The sequence below is a fragment of the Rhinolophus hipposideros genome, assembly GCF_964194185.1.
Source record: "Rhinolophus hipposideros genome assembly, chromosome: 23".
NCBI lineage: Eukaryota > Metazoa > Chordata > Mammalia > Chiroptera > Rhinolophidae > Rhinolophus > Rhinolophus hipposideros.
Genome location: NC_138069.1, coordinates 43857306 through 43870275, shown reverse-complemented (window position 1 = coordinate 43870275; position 12970 = coordinate 43857306).

Sequence of the window (12970 nt, the reverse complement as noted above, 5' to 3'; positions counted from 1 at the left end):
CACACTCTGTTCAACTATAAGGAACATTTTAAAAAATTGACCACACATTTGACCATAAAGCAAGTTTCAACACATTTTAAACGATTGGTATCATACAGACTACATTCTCTGACCATGTTGCAATTAAATTTGATATCATTAAAATAAATGTATCTTCTGAAAAGTCTGAAGTTATAGAAATTAAAAATATACCTTCTTTGTAAACAGCCCAGCTTGTTAAACTTGTTTGTTACTGCATCCTAGTAAGAAGATTCTGGGGTTGTTTGTTACTGTCCCATAACCTAATTTATCCTTACAATACGACCTCCATGTGGTAATGTGTTCTCTAACAGTTGAAAGCAGGGGCTCTGGGGCCCATCTGTCTGCATTCGAATCCTGGCTCTTCCTCCGCTGATTGTGTGATCTCGGGCAAATTACTTCATTTTGCTGTGTCTCCCTCTTCCTCATCTGTAAAGTGGGAATAGTAATGGCAGCATTACAGTAGTAACCGAGGTTGAAATCACTGACGATTAAATGAGATAACATATGTAAAATCCTAAGCAGAACGGCACAGAGTAAGGCCTGAACAAATGTTGATCATTATCACCATTATTGTCTTCACAGTACATTGAAGCTGATATTCGGCAATGTAGTCTCTCGCCCCAAATCATACACTGAAGAAGTGGCAAAACCAGAATTCGAATCCCAGTGTCTGGACCTCACTCGGCAGCCTGTGCTGTCTGTACGGCATCCTGGGATCCTGGGATCCTGGGTCTCCCCCGCGCAGCCCCTTTGCATGACTAAGAACAGGGTCACCACCCTCCTCGGGCTGCCTCCCCAGGGGCCCACCCATGTGAAGAGTCTGTAACCCAATCACCTTCAGGGCAAAGGCTGCTCCTGCCCCAAGGCCGTGGCTCCAGCTAGGCCCTCAGCCCAGAAAACGGCCCGCCCTCAATTATCTCCCAGGCTTTCACCCACTACAGCTAAGTTCAAATGATACTTTCTCAGGAAGTCTTTTCTTACCCCAAACTTCCCCACCATACCCCACCAAACTAGGCCCAGTTCCCATAATCTTCTCTCCCAGTGCGCCATCCTTTTCATTCTTAGCATGTATCACACTTAAAATTATTTGTATAATTACATGATGATTATCTGTCTTCCCAACTATGTCTATGAGGCAGGGTCTGTGTCTAAGTAAGGCTGGAGCCCTTGTGCCTGCACACAGTAGGAACTCAATCATTTGTTTGGTAGATGGATGGAAGGAAGAAAGGAAGGAAAGAAGGAAGGAGGGAGGGAGGGAGGAAGAACGGGAGGAAGGAAGGAAGGAAAAGTGGATGGATGGATGATGGATGGGTGGATGGATGAGTGGATGGCAGACTAGCCCCCAGGGGCCTTGAGAGCACTGCAGAGGTCTCTCTCTTTAGGATGAGCTTTGTCACTTCTCTTGGAAGTGGACAAGGGGATTCTCCAGGCTGCTGCTGGCCATGGTTTGGAGGAGCCAGTTGTCTTGCCGGTTAACTATCTCATCCAAAGTCAGCACATTTTTAAGGAAGAGTCAATCGTGAGACCCAGGCGTCATGTGCAGAGGCACTTCCCTAGTTGAACCTAAGTTCTACTTATTTGTCCCCCACGCCTCAGAAGGAAATCATGATGGGGACAAACTGTCAGCAATCTTGACAACCACGTCAGCAGGCTGGACAGAGGGAGGCGGATCAAGGTTAAACATCACAGGTTGGTGTGTGTTATCATTTCCTCCTTGGTTACAACACATGGAGTCTTTCATAACCTTGCCTGGGAGGAGTGGAGAGCCTCTGGGATGTCTCTGGGGGACGTTCAAGAAGCAGCGAGCCAGGTCGTCAGGGGTGTACAACGCACAGTGAAGCAGAGGGACCCAATTTCTTTAAACTTAGTTTAGCTTCACAAAATGCTCCCAAACCCAAGATGTATTTCTGGCTCCCACTTGAAGATTGTTTGGCTGATCTCTTCATGTCACCTCAATCCAGGATCCAGGCTGACGCTGCAGCCACCATCTTGGACACTGCTGGTCACTGAGCAGGGGGAAAGAAAGATCTCTGGAGGGTTGTGCACAGACAATTAGATGCATACCCTGGAAGTGAAATGTCAGTTCTGCACACAGCTTATTGGTGTGAGAGTTGGTTTTGTGTGTTTGTTTGGCTGGGCTCTAGTACCCAGTGACTTCATCAAACATAAATCTATGGTTGTTATGACTGGAGGTGTTTTATAGATGTGGTTAATCTCTATAATCAGTTGACTTTAAGTCAAGGAGATTATCCTCAATTGTGTAGGTGAGCCACACCCAATCAGCTGAAGGACCTTCCCAGCAAACACTGAGGTTTCCCAGAGAGGAAGTAATTCTGCCTCTAGTCGGCAGCATCAGCTCCTGCCTGACTTTCCAGCCTGCTACCTGCGCTGCAGATTTCTGACTTGCCAGCCCCACAATCATATGAGCCGATTTCTTAAAATAAATATTTACCGACATGTAAATATGGCATAAGTCTCTTGATATATAATTATTACATAATTGTTTATATAATGTGATTTATATATGTATATATATATGTGTATGTATATGTATATATACACATATATATATATGATTTTCTGTTGGTTCTATCTCTCTGGAGAATTCCCAAAGTAACACAAAACAAGTTGTGCTCCTACCAACAAAGGGACCAAGATGTATAATCCTGCCAGACACCATGAAGACATCCAAAACATTTGGTTAGAATTAACCACCACAGTGGAGTTACTGCAAAGGTGAGAGATAATATATGGAAAAACTCAGGCTGCAAAGTGTATCCTGGCTACACCCGGGCTCTGCCATGTACTAGCTATGCTGACTCTTGGACTAGTCGCTTACCTCTCTGTGCCTCACCTTCCTAGTCTGTAAAATAGCGATGAAATCAAGTCTAGAATGTCTGTAAGGAACCTAGCACAGCGCCTGGGTCCCCGGAAGAGCTAAGCGCTTGCATTTACTTTATTCCTTCTATGGGTGTGTCTCCCTGTTTGTCTTTGGCCTTCTCATCCCACCACAGCTGTCCAAAAATCCTAACTTCCTGCAGGTTTCTGTGCCCTGTGGCAAAGCCCACCTCATCCCTCTCCCCTGAAATAGGCAGAGCAGCAGCAATAGGGGCCCTTTCCTGCTCAGCTGGGGCCCCTGTCAGGTGGCCTGCGCAGGCCAAGGCTCTCAGAGCACATGGACATAATGGGGATGGGCTCAGAGCCTGCCTTCTGGGGAAGGAGCCTGCCCCAGGTCAGAGACCCCCCAGGGTGCCTGTGGCTGAGCAGTATGCACAGGAGCCTGGAGCCTGAGGAGTGGGTTCCATTTGCTGGCTGTGACCTTGGGAAGCCAGGGATGGGCTACATAATTAGCCGGGCCCAGTGCAAAATAAAAAGGTGGTTCCCTTGTTACAAAAGCTGTTACAAATTTCAGAGGACACCGCAGAGCATGAAAACAAGTGTGGGACGTTTCTGAGCCAGGGGCTGAGAGTCGGCTGAGAGCATGGCACTGGGGGCCTTCAGAGGCTAAGAGCCTCACGGAGAGTGGGGAGCGTGGCTGGGGCAGGAAACCCCTTGCTCCAGGCCCTGGGGAGACAATCGTGGCTGTTTAAGAACCTCTGGCCTCTCTGGGAATGCACAGGAAATGGTTAGGGTTTTCCCACTACTGATTCACTGCCTTCAGCCTTGCTGGGTCCAAGCTCCACTTCCTGTTCCTTTGCTAGGGTTTAGGCAGATTCTGTCATTTCCCGGGCTTCTGGGTAATAAAAAGGCCAGCTTGGCTGACTCTAAAACTTCCATCTCAAATCCAATTTCCCCCCCATTTTGTTCCCTCCTGCAGAGCAGCTCCGCCTTAGCCTGAGGAGCCCCGGGAGAGAGCAGAGAGCGAGGGAGGGAGCACCAGCTTTCTCCTTCCTCTTCCTCTCTGCTGGGCCTTGGGGGGGCAGGGGGCAGAGGAGAAGGGAGAGGGAAAAACCCCAACCCAGTGCCTCATACTCTTACTAAACTCTCCAGGGCCCTCCGCCCCACCCTGGCCCTCGACTCCTGATTTCTCCTACTTGTATGGCTGGGGGTGGAGGATTGGGCAGGTGGTGGGGTAGCATTTTGGCCACATCTTACCCCTTCTGCTGCTGGCTGGGGACCCTGATAGCCCTCTGCCTTTAGCATGGAGTTCCAGAGCGCAATTCTGGGACAACAGAAAAAGGCCTGCTCAGGAAGACAAGACACAGTAAGACACTCTGGGCCTCATGGGAGGCCAGACAACAAACAACGCTCGACTGGCCTCTGGCCACACTAACAACACCAACAGCTGCAGCTAATATTTACCCAGCGTTTCCCATGTGCTAAGCACTTTACTGACATTAAGGCTTTCAAGTTTTACAACTAAGAGGTGCGTGTTATTATAAATCCCATTTCTCAATGGCAAGGAGACTGAGGCTGAGAAAGGTTAAGAACTGTGCCCAAGGTCACAAAATTAGGGAGTGGCAGAATCAGGGTTGGACACGAGATGAGGTCTTCCCAGCTTGTTTAGTCACTCATTGTCTGACCTTTTGTAGGAGTACATACAAGGTACATAAATAATATGGAGAGGGGGAGGGCTGATTCTGCCTGTATCAGGGAAAGCTTCATGGAAGCCTGGAGTTTAGTTATAAAGGGCAAGTAGGAGTTGCCATGAGGATGAGGTGGGAAGGGCACTGCAGTTAGAGGGAACAGCATGTGCAAAGGCCCTGAGGCCTGGATGGCACCTATAGATCGGGACTTGCAGGGTGCTCCATGAGGTTGGGTTCAGGGCCTATGTAAAGGTGGGTATTAGGAGATGAAGTTCAATGAAAGCCCCAAGAAAGATTGTGGACTCGATTCCTGAACTTTGAGAATCCTCACAGCACTTAACACAGTATGAAATTATCTCATTACTTACATGCTTTTTATCTGCCTCCCCCATTAAGGTATAAACTCTGTGAAGCCAGGCACGAGGCCATTTTGTTCATCTCTCTATCCCTAATACCTGGCATTCAGTGGGCACTTAATACATGTTTGGGGGAATGGATGAATGAATGGATGAATGAATGAACACCTGACTGGGAGGTGTGGACCCCGTAGCTATACGTCTGCCGCTGACCTGAGGGCCTCAGGCACCCGCTGAGCCGCTGCTAAGCTCAGTGGGTGATCCCACCTTTGCTCAGAGAGGGGTGGGGTCCGGCTGGGGGTGTTCCTGGCATCCCGGACAACATGACTTGAAATTCCCTCCTATAACCACCAGGTGTCGCTCATGCCACACAAGGAAACACAACAAGGGGACCTTGAATTTGCGGGTGCAGAGGGGCGGGGTGGAGAGCTCATCTGTGAGCCACAAGCGAGTTCTCCGGGCTGCCATTTGTTCTCATTAGCACTCGGGTTCCCTCCTCCAGAACCAGAAGGTGTGACCAGCCTCATGGGTCCCCGGCCCCATGGGCAGCGCGGGAAGGGGGATACTGGGGCCCAGACCCAGCAGGCCTGCGGCCGGCACTTCCATCCATGCAGCAGCCCTGTCCACCAGCCGTGGCCTTGGTGCACCAGGAAAGCTGGTTCTACGGGACACTTCACCAGCGTCAGCCGCCCAACACGCCCCCTCCAGGTTTCCCGACCCCAGTGGACGCTAGGACCCAGAGGAGCACGGTCGGCCCCCCAACCAGCGCCCCGGAATCCGCCCTGTCCCCTTTGCCGAGGTCTTAGCTCCAGGTGCACGCTTTAAGCCCCACGGGTCTTGCCACTCCTGCCTCAGCCACACCGCGGGGTTCTGGGAGCTTCCTGGCTTCCACGGGAGGAAACGGTCCCATGAGTGGGCAGTGGGGATGCATTTCTCACTCCAGGGGCGCTGTGGTTTTCTCTAAGTCAGCCCAATGGTGTTCGAGCCCCCTTCTGGTCAATGCAAGAGGATGTCCCCTTGGCCGCTCCGCTAAACCTGGTCCTTTAAGCTCAGTTTGGAGTCTCCCTGTGCTCTTGTAGCCGCCCAGGCCGTTGTGTTCTGGGGGTGAGACAGACTATGGCATCAGGAAGCGCCCGACGCTGTTGTCCCCTGAAGGGTCACTGTGCTGTCTCATCACCCCTAGGCATCCCGGGGCCCAGGCCTCCGAGGAGAGTGTGACAGCCTGCTCACTGTCCTTCGCTCTCCGTGCCCTCCTCCTCGTGCCCTCTGTCAGGCGCCCTCTGTTAGCACGGTGTGTCCTCACTTACCATGTCCCTGCGTCTGTCTGTCCCCAGGTGTCTAACCTCTGGGGCTTCTTAGGAGGGCAGCAGGCTGCAGGCCCCCTCGTCTGTCTGAGCGGCCGGGAGCCCCCACCGCCTTGGCTTCCCACCAGCCTCTCCTGGGGGAGGGGGGTCCCACCCGCAGGAGCCGGAGAAGCTGTCCTGCGGATCTTGTTTGCTCTGCAAATCTTTCTGGAACCACTTTTTTTTTTTTTTAATGCGGTGGTCTAGATTTTGCATTCTAAGTTCTCTGCCCCGAGGAGATGTCCGTCCACCCAACAGGATGGCTGTGTGGGGTTGGCGGGAAGGGTGTGCACGCATGTGTGTGCGTGTATGTGTGCGTGTTTCACTCAGGTCAGCGCTCTCACTCCCACTGCCTGGTCTACCTGAACCGCACCTGCTGCAGGTGACAGGGCCGTGGCCTCGGCGGAGAATGTGGCGTGGTGGCTGCCAGGCCCACGGAGGCCTGCTGCGTGGGCTGCACGGGCGTGTACCGGCTGGGGGCTCGTGCTGACAGCGTGCTGAGCTGAGCTGCTGCCCTTAGAACGAGGACACCTGCCACAAACGCAAGCCACCTCGGTAACCTAACATGTTCTGGTAGCCTCGTTAAGAAAGGAAAAAGAGGGGCCAGCCCAGTGGCCCAGGCGGTTGGAGCTCCATGCTCCTAAGGCCCAAAGGCTGCCGATTCGAAGGCTGCCGGTTGGATTCCCACGTGGGCCAGCAGGCTCTCAACCACAAGGGTACTAGTTGGACTCCGGTAAGGGATGGTGGGCTGCGCCCCCTGCAACTAGCAACGGCAACTGGACCTGGAGCTGAGCTGCGCCCTCCACAACTAAGACTGAAAGGACAACAACTTGACTTGGAAAAAGGCCTGGAAATACACACTGTTCCCCAATAAAGTTCTGTACCCCTTCCCCAATAAAATCTTTTAAAATAAATACATCAATTAAAAATGGCAATTAAGCTAACTTAAAAAAAGAAAGGAAAAAGACACAGGTGGAATTTTAAGAATATGTTTTTTTACCCAGTATGTACAAAACATCATTTCAACATGTAATCCTTATAAAATTATCACTGACATAGCTGAAGTCCTCCCTTTTGCATTAAGCCACTGAAATCTGGTGTGCATTTTACACGCACAACATGTCTCAACTCGATGCTAAATTTTAATGAGAAATATTTGACCTGTATTAAAAGTTCACACAACCTACAGTTAGAAAAGTAGATTAGCATACCTGACGTGTATCAAAACATACTTAAAAGTTTTTCAATAATTAAGTCCAATATCAGTTTCAAAATTTAAAAACTTTAGTTCTTCAATGTCACAAGCCACGTTACATGCTTCATAGCCATGTAACCAGTGGCTTCCAGATTGGACAGAGTAGGTCTAGAATATTCTCTCCTCTCCTCCCCAACACACTTTCTCCTCTTCCTTTCCCTAGATAGCTCCTCCTGGTCCATCAGCTCTCACTTCTCCTAGCTTCCCAGGATGGCCCCGGTTTGGCTCCTTGTCATGCAGGATGTCATGCGGGTCTCCTGTCCCGCTCCCCACATAAGAACGCAGGATGTGACTAGCCCAAAAAGAAACACCCACGGAGCCATAGGTAGGGGAGTCATACCACTATATTCTTGCTGGCGGCTGGGTTGGAGACACAAGACACTGTCTGCAACCCGCTGTGCTAACGGCAATCCGCTCTTGCTAGCTCAGCCACCATCTTCTTGCTGGCCCCCATTTTACTGCTAGCGTAGCCACAGCAGTTATATTAGTGGCCAATGGCTCACTGGTTACAGCTGATGGCCAACTAGCCACAGCTGATGGCCATCCAATCACAATTGATGGCCATCTACTACCTGAGCCAGCACCTTTCCATGTGAGGCCGAGAGCCTGGAAACTGCACTCCTGGCCTTGTCCTCCAAAGTCTGCCCCCGCCCGGCCTCAGGGCTCTGACTCACCTCTGAGTGGTCACTGGCACAGATTTGTTTTACAAATAAATGACTGTGACTTTCAGGCTCATGGATTACTTACCTTTGGGCCTTGGTCTTAAAATGAGGCGACAGCAAAACACATCTCTGACAAAGGACTTGTATTCAGACACGTATATAGGGAGCTCTCAAAAAGATCACTGTTTGCCAGGAGCTTGTTGTGGGTTGCGGGGGCAGAAATGCACAGGTGGGGCACAGAGGATCTTCAGGACAGTGAAACTACTCTGTGTGACACTATGATGGACACAGGACGTTACACATTCGTCCAAGCGCGTGGAATGAACAACACTCGGAGTGAAGGCTGATGTAAACCACACTCTGGGTGACGGTGCCATGTCAGTGTGGGTTCATCAACAGTAACGAATCTACCAGTGTGGTGGGGACAGTTGGTCATGGCGGAGGCTGTCTGGGGGTGGGGGTGGGCTGGGAAATCTCTGTATCTTCCTCTCTATTTTGCTGTGAACCTACAACTGCTCTAAAAATGTCTTTAAAAAAAATAAAGGAAACCCCCTCCAGTGATAACAAAGCAGGGGTGTGGCCAGTGAACATTTGTAACGTCTCACCAATCTCCGACGTTCACTGTGTGTTAAGGGCTTTATACACATTTATTGAATCTTTACAACTTTGCAAGGTAAGTATTATCATTCTCGTTTTCCAGGTGAAGAAACTGAGGTTCCGAGTGTTTAAAACGTGCCCAAGAGTATCCATCTTGCAAGGGGTGGACTTGGGATTTGAACCCAGGTCCCTACTCAGCCTCTGAGGGCCACAGCCCACTGCCCTCAGGTGTCTTCATTAACTAGTCTGTTTCCGTGACAGGCACTTCTCGAGCACATTTGGCTTCAGGACTCTGCTAGATGCTGGGGATTCGGTGATGAATTGGAGACAGGCTGTCCCTGCCCTCCTGTGGCTTGGGGTCCACAGAGGGGGTAGATTTTAGGGAACTCGTCACAGACGTATTTGGTTACTCCTGTCAGTTGGGTTATTTGGGAAGCAGATGCTAAGACAGGGAGATGTGTAAGGGATTTACTAAAGGTTATTCCTGTTCAAGGAAAAGGGAGAGGACGTCACGGTAAGCAGGGAACCCCTTGGACCATGATGCAGGTCAGGCGCTGGGAAGGGGTGGAGGAGGGCTGCACAGGGAGAGCCTCAGCCCAAGTCCCTGCGCTCCAGTGTGACCTCGTTTAATTAATTACATATGCAAACACCCTGTTTCAAATAGGGTCACACGCACAGGTTCTGGGGGTTGGGATGTCAACATATTCGTGTTCAGGGCATACAATTCAACCCACAACAGAGGGGGCTATAGCTGTGGGTACTGGGGTTCAGTCTTACTGGTGACTGACTGAGAGCCTGTATAGAACACGTGTCTTCAAAGGTGAAGAGCTGGGGTGTTAACCCTCTGCCTCCCGGTGGGGGTGTGTGGGCCTGGACCCCTTGGAGGACATCTTTTCCTAACTTGGTGTTCAGTGGCAGTGCATTGTTAGCTTGCCGTCAGTCATGACGGAGTACTTACACCCCAGGAGCCGGTGAATACGACAAACCAGGGCCTTCTCCCCTCTAGTTTCCAGCCCCTCTCCGCTCCCGCCCCTCATTGGTGGAGACTTGCTCAGGGCTCCTGGCACTCTGGTCTCCCCCAAACGTGGGCTGGCATGCTTCCCTGGCTATGGATGCCCCCAGAAGGCATGTGTGGGAACTGCCTACAGGTGACCTGTGGGCTGGCCTCACAGGGCCCAGTGGAGGACACCTGGGTCCCACTTCTGGGTTCCCAGGGGACTCGCCAGCCGGGCCCTCCCTGGGACCTGGCTTGCGGTGCAATTCACCAGCCGACGGGGGCTTGGCAGAGTCCATGCCTTACTGACAGGTGTGGCCAGAAGGCAGAGGGTGTTATCGTAAGAGAGACCGCGTGATTTACAGCGGCAGTGGCTGGGATGGCGGGCTTGCGGACAGCAGGAAGATGGAAGAGTGCTGGCAGGGTGCTAACAGGATGAGTGATCTCCATTTCATTGAGACGTTGTGTTGGAGTCCACATGGCTGAGATGAAATAGCCCATCCCTGCATGCAGAAAGGCGGGAGTAAATCAGGCTTTACTGCAAACCGGGTGGCAGGGAGTTAATTAGGAATGGGAAAAAAATACATTTCAACTCACAAAGAAGCCAAATGAGCGAGGGAAGAACCTCAGCCCCACTGGGGTTATCTGCTCTTGAGGTCCAACCCTCCCACTGAAGGACACGAGGACCTCGGGATGTCACCTCGGAAGAGCCAGAGTCCGGTGTGAGAGGTTTGCACTGCCAGCGGAGCCTGCCCTGCCTGTGTGGTCCAGGGACCCTGGGGGAGGAACGCTGGGCGACAGTCAGCTAGGCCTCCGTTCTGCCGCAGTAACAGCTTCTCTCCAATCTCTTCACTTAGAACAGGGGTGTCCAAACTTTTTCCAGCGTTTTTCACCAAGGGCCATATGCAGTAAAATACACAAACAGCCGGGCCACTCACTCGAGGTGAAGTACATATTGCCTCACCTGGTTTATTTAAGTAAACTAAATATATTTTTGGAATTTGCTGCGGGCCAATTAACAATGGATTACGGGCCGCAGTTGGCCCGCGGGCCGCAGTTTGGACACCCCTGACTTAGAGTGACAGGGCTTCATTTCAGGTCCCATGCACTTGGCTGTGGGTCCATGCCTCTCAGGCAGTTGTCCTTGGGTGCTGCCAGGACAGCTTCCTCCCCCCCCCCCACAGTCAGCATATGCTGGTCTGTGAAGAAGAAGGGAGCATGAGGTCTCCTTCCATCACTTCACAGGGGTACAGCCCACTAGCCACAACTGGTCATGTGACGAAGCCCCAGCTCAGGGGCTGGAAGTGCAAACGGCGGCATTGGGCAGGACAGGGACCCTGTGCAGGTGTGTCGGCAGTCTCTACCCCCAGCCAAGGTTTAAAGGTGTAGGAACCAGTGCACGTGTTAAGTTAGGGCACATGTGTTTGTGAGTGTGTGTGCATGAGTGTATGCATATGGGTTTGCATGTACATGTGTGTGTCAGGGAGTGGAGCATGTGGGTGTATGTGTGTACATGAGTGTCTGTCTGTGTGTATGCACGTTTGTGTGTATGCATGAGTGTATTGGGTGTGCATGAGTGTGTGCATGCAAGTGTGTAGCTGTCAGGTGCAGAACAATGGAGACCAGACTGAAGAGCAGATTCTGTCCCAAGGGCAGTGGGGCACCCTGGAGTTCTCTCTGCTGGCCACAGGTCACATTTGCATATACTAGAAAGTTCCCTCTGGCTGCAGAGAGCAGAATAGAGCAGAGGGAGCGGGAGTAGACAGGAGGAGACCCTGGCTGTGTCCAGTGGGAGGTGACTGTGGCCTGGATGCGGGGTGGATCCCATGGTGGAGAGGGAGGGACTGCGCATGCCCCCCGCCCCGACTTCCAGGGCCCCTCCCCGAACCCTGCCCCGCAGGCTCCCTGCTGGTCCTCTGCCCAGGCTGGTCCAGGTTCGCCCTGGGTCCGGCTCACTCTCCATGCAATGGTTCTGTTCTCTTCTGAGCCTGAGTCCTTGGAGGGCAGGAATCATGTCTGGGCATTGTAACCTTCAGAGATGCTAAAGAGGCTTTGATAAACATCAGTTCTCAGAAGAGAAGAATGTGAAATGGGGACAGAACCACCTTCCATTGACCCTGCGTGGGGCATCTTTGCTCCAGGATTCGGGGAACTCCCTCACGTGGCAGGAACCACCAGCCCATTTCCCGGAGGCTGTGGGCAGAAGTGGAGGCCCCACGTGCCCTGGCAGAGCAGAAATGACCACTTGGGACCCACAGCATTTCTGAAAGAGGTTGGGAGGCGCTGACTCAGAGCTGCACTTTGGATAAGTCTCCATTTCTCCTGGCCTCACCGTCATTTCTCCCCCACTTTGTGCTTCCAGCTCTGGCCAGTCCCCATGACCCACCCTCTGCAGCCCCTGAGGTCAGAGGTCAGGGAGCCCAGGCCTTGTGAGAGGTGCCCAGTGTTCTAGCAAGGTGGGCGTGGGGGCACTGACTGCTGAGTCCTCCTCCACTGGACCAGAGTGAACATCTGATGTCCAGATGGGGGTGTGGAAACTTCCAGACGCAGCCAAATGCTCCTCAGGGAATATGGGTCTTGAGAAAAGCTTATGGTTTTTGTCACTACAGAAGAATTATGTGCTCAGTGCAATGTCTGGACCTCTACAAGGAGAGAAGCGAGCGGCCCCTCTGTCCAGGTCGCAGCCTGAGCTAAGCCCTGTTCAGTGTGGTTACACCCTGCTTCTGTGCACACCCAAGCCTGCACTCTATAGGCAGTAGCCTCACGCACGATGGCTCATACCTTGCCCGCTGGTGGCTTCCGCCTGCCTGTACACCTGGGACACCTTTACCGTCAAGACATACGGAACGACCTTCCTTGCTTTCAGGAGCCCAGGTTATTTATTTGCTCTGTGGTACATTGAGTTTGTTTGTTTGTTCTTTTGTTCTGATTCAGGGCCATTACAAGCAACTCTGCCATGGACGCCCATGGTCATAGCCGTCCTGCACCGGGGCAAGTGTTTCCAGGGGGCACAGACTAAGCGGTGAGCTCTGCTGTGAGTGGGCCTGGGGTTGAGGCCTGGATCTCCTGGGCAGGCCACCTAACCTCTCTGTGCCTCGGTTTGCTCATCTGTGAAATGGGGTTCCAACACTCCCTTCCTTCCCAGGATTACGTGGGTGAGCGGTCAGCTGTGTGTCAGTGCCAACATGGGCTGAGCTCTTTGCCTGGGCTGGGTGG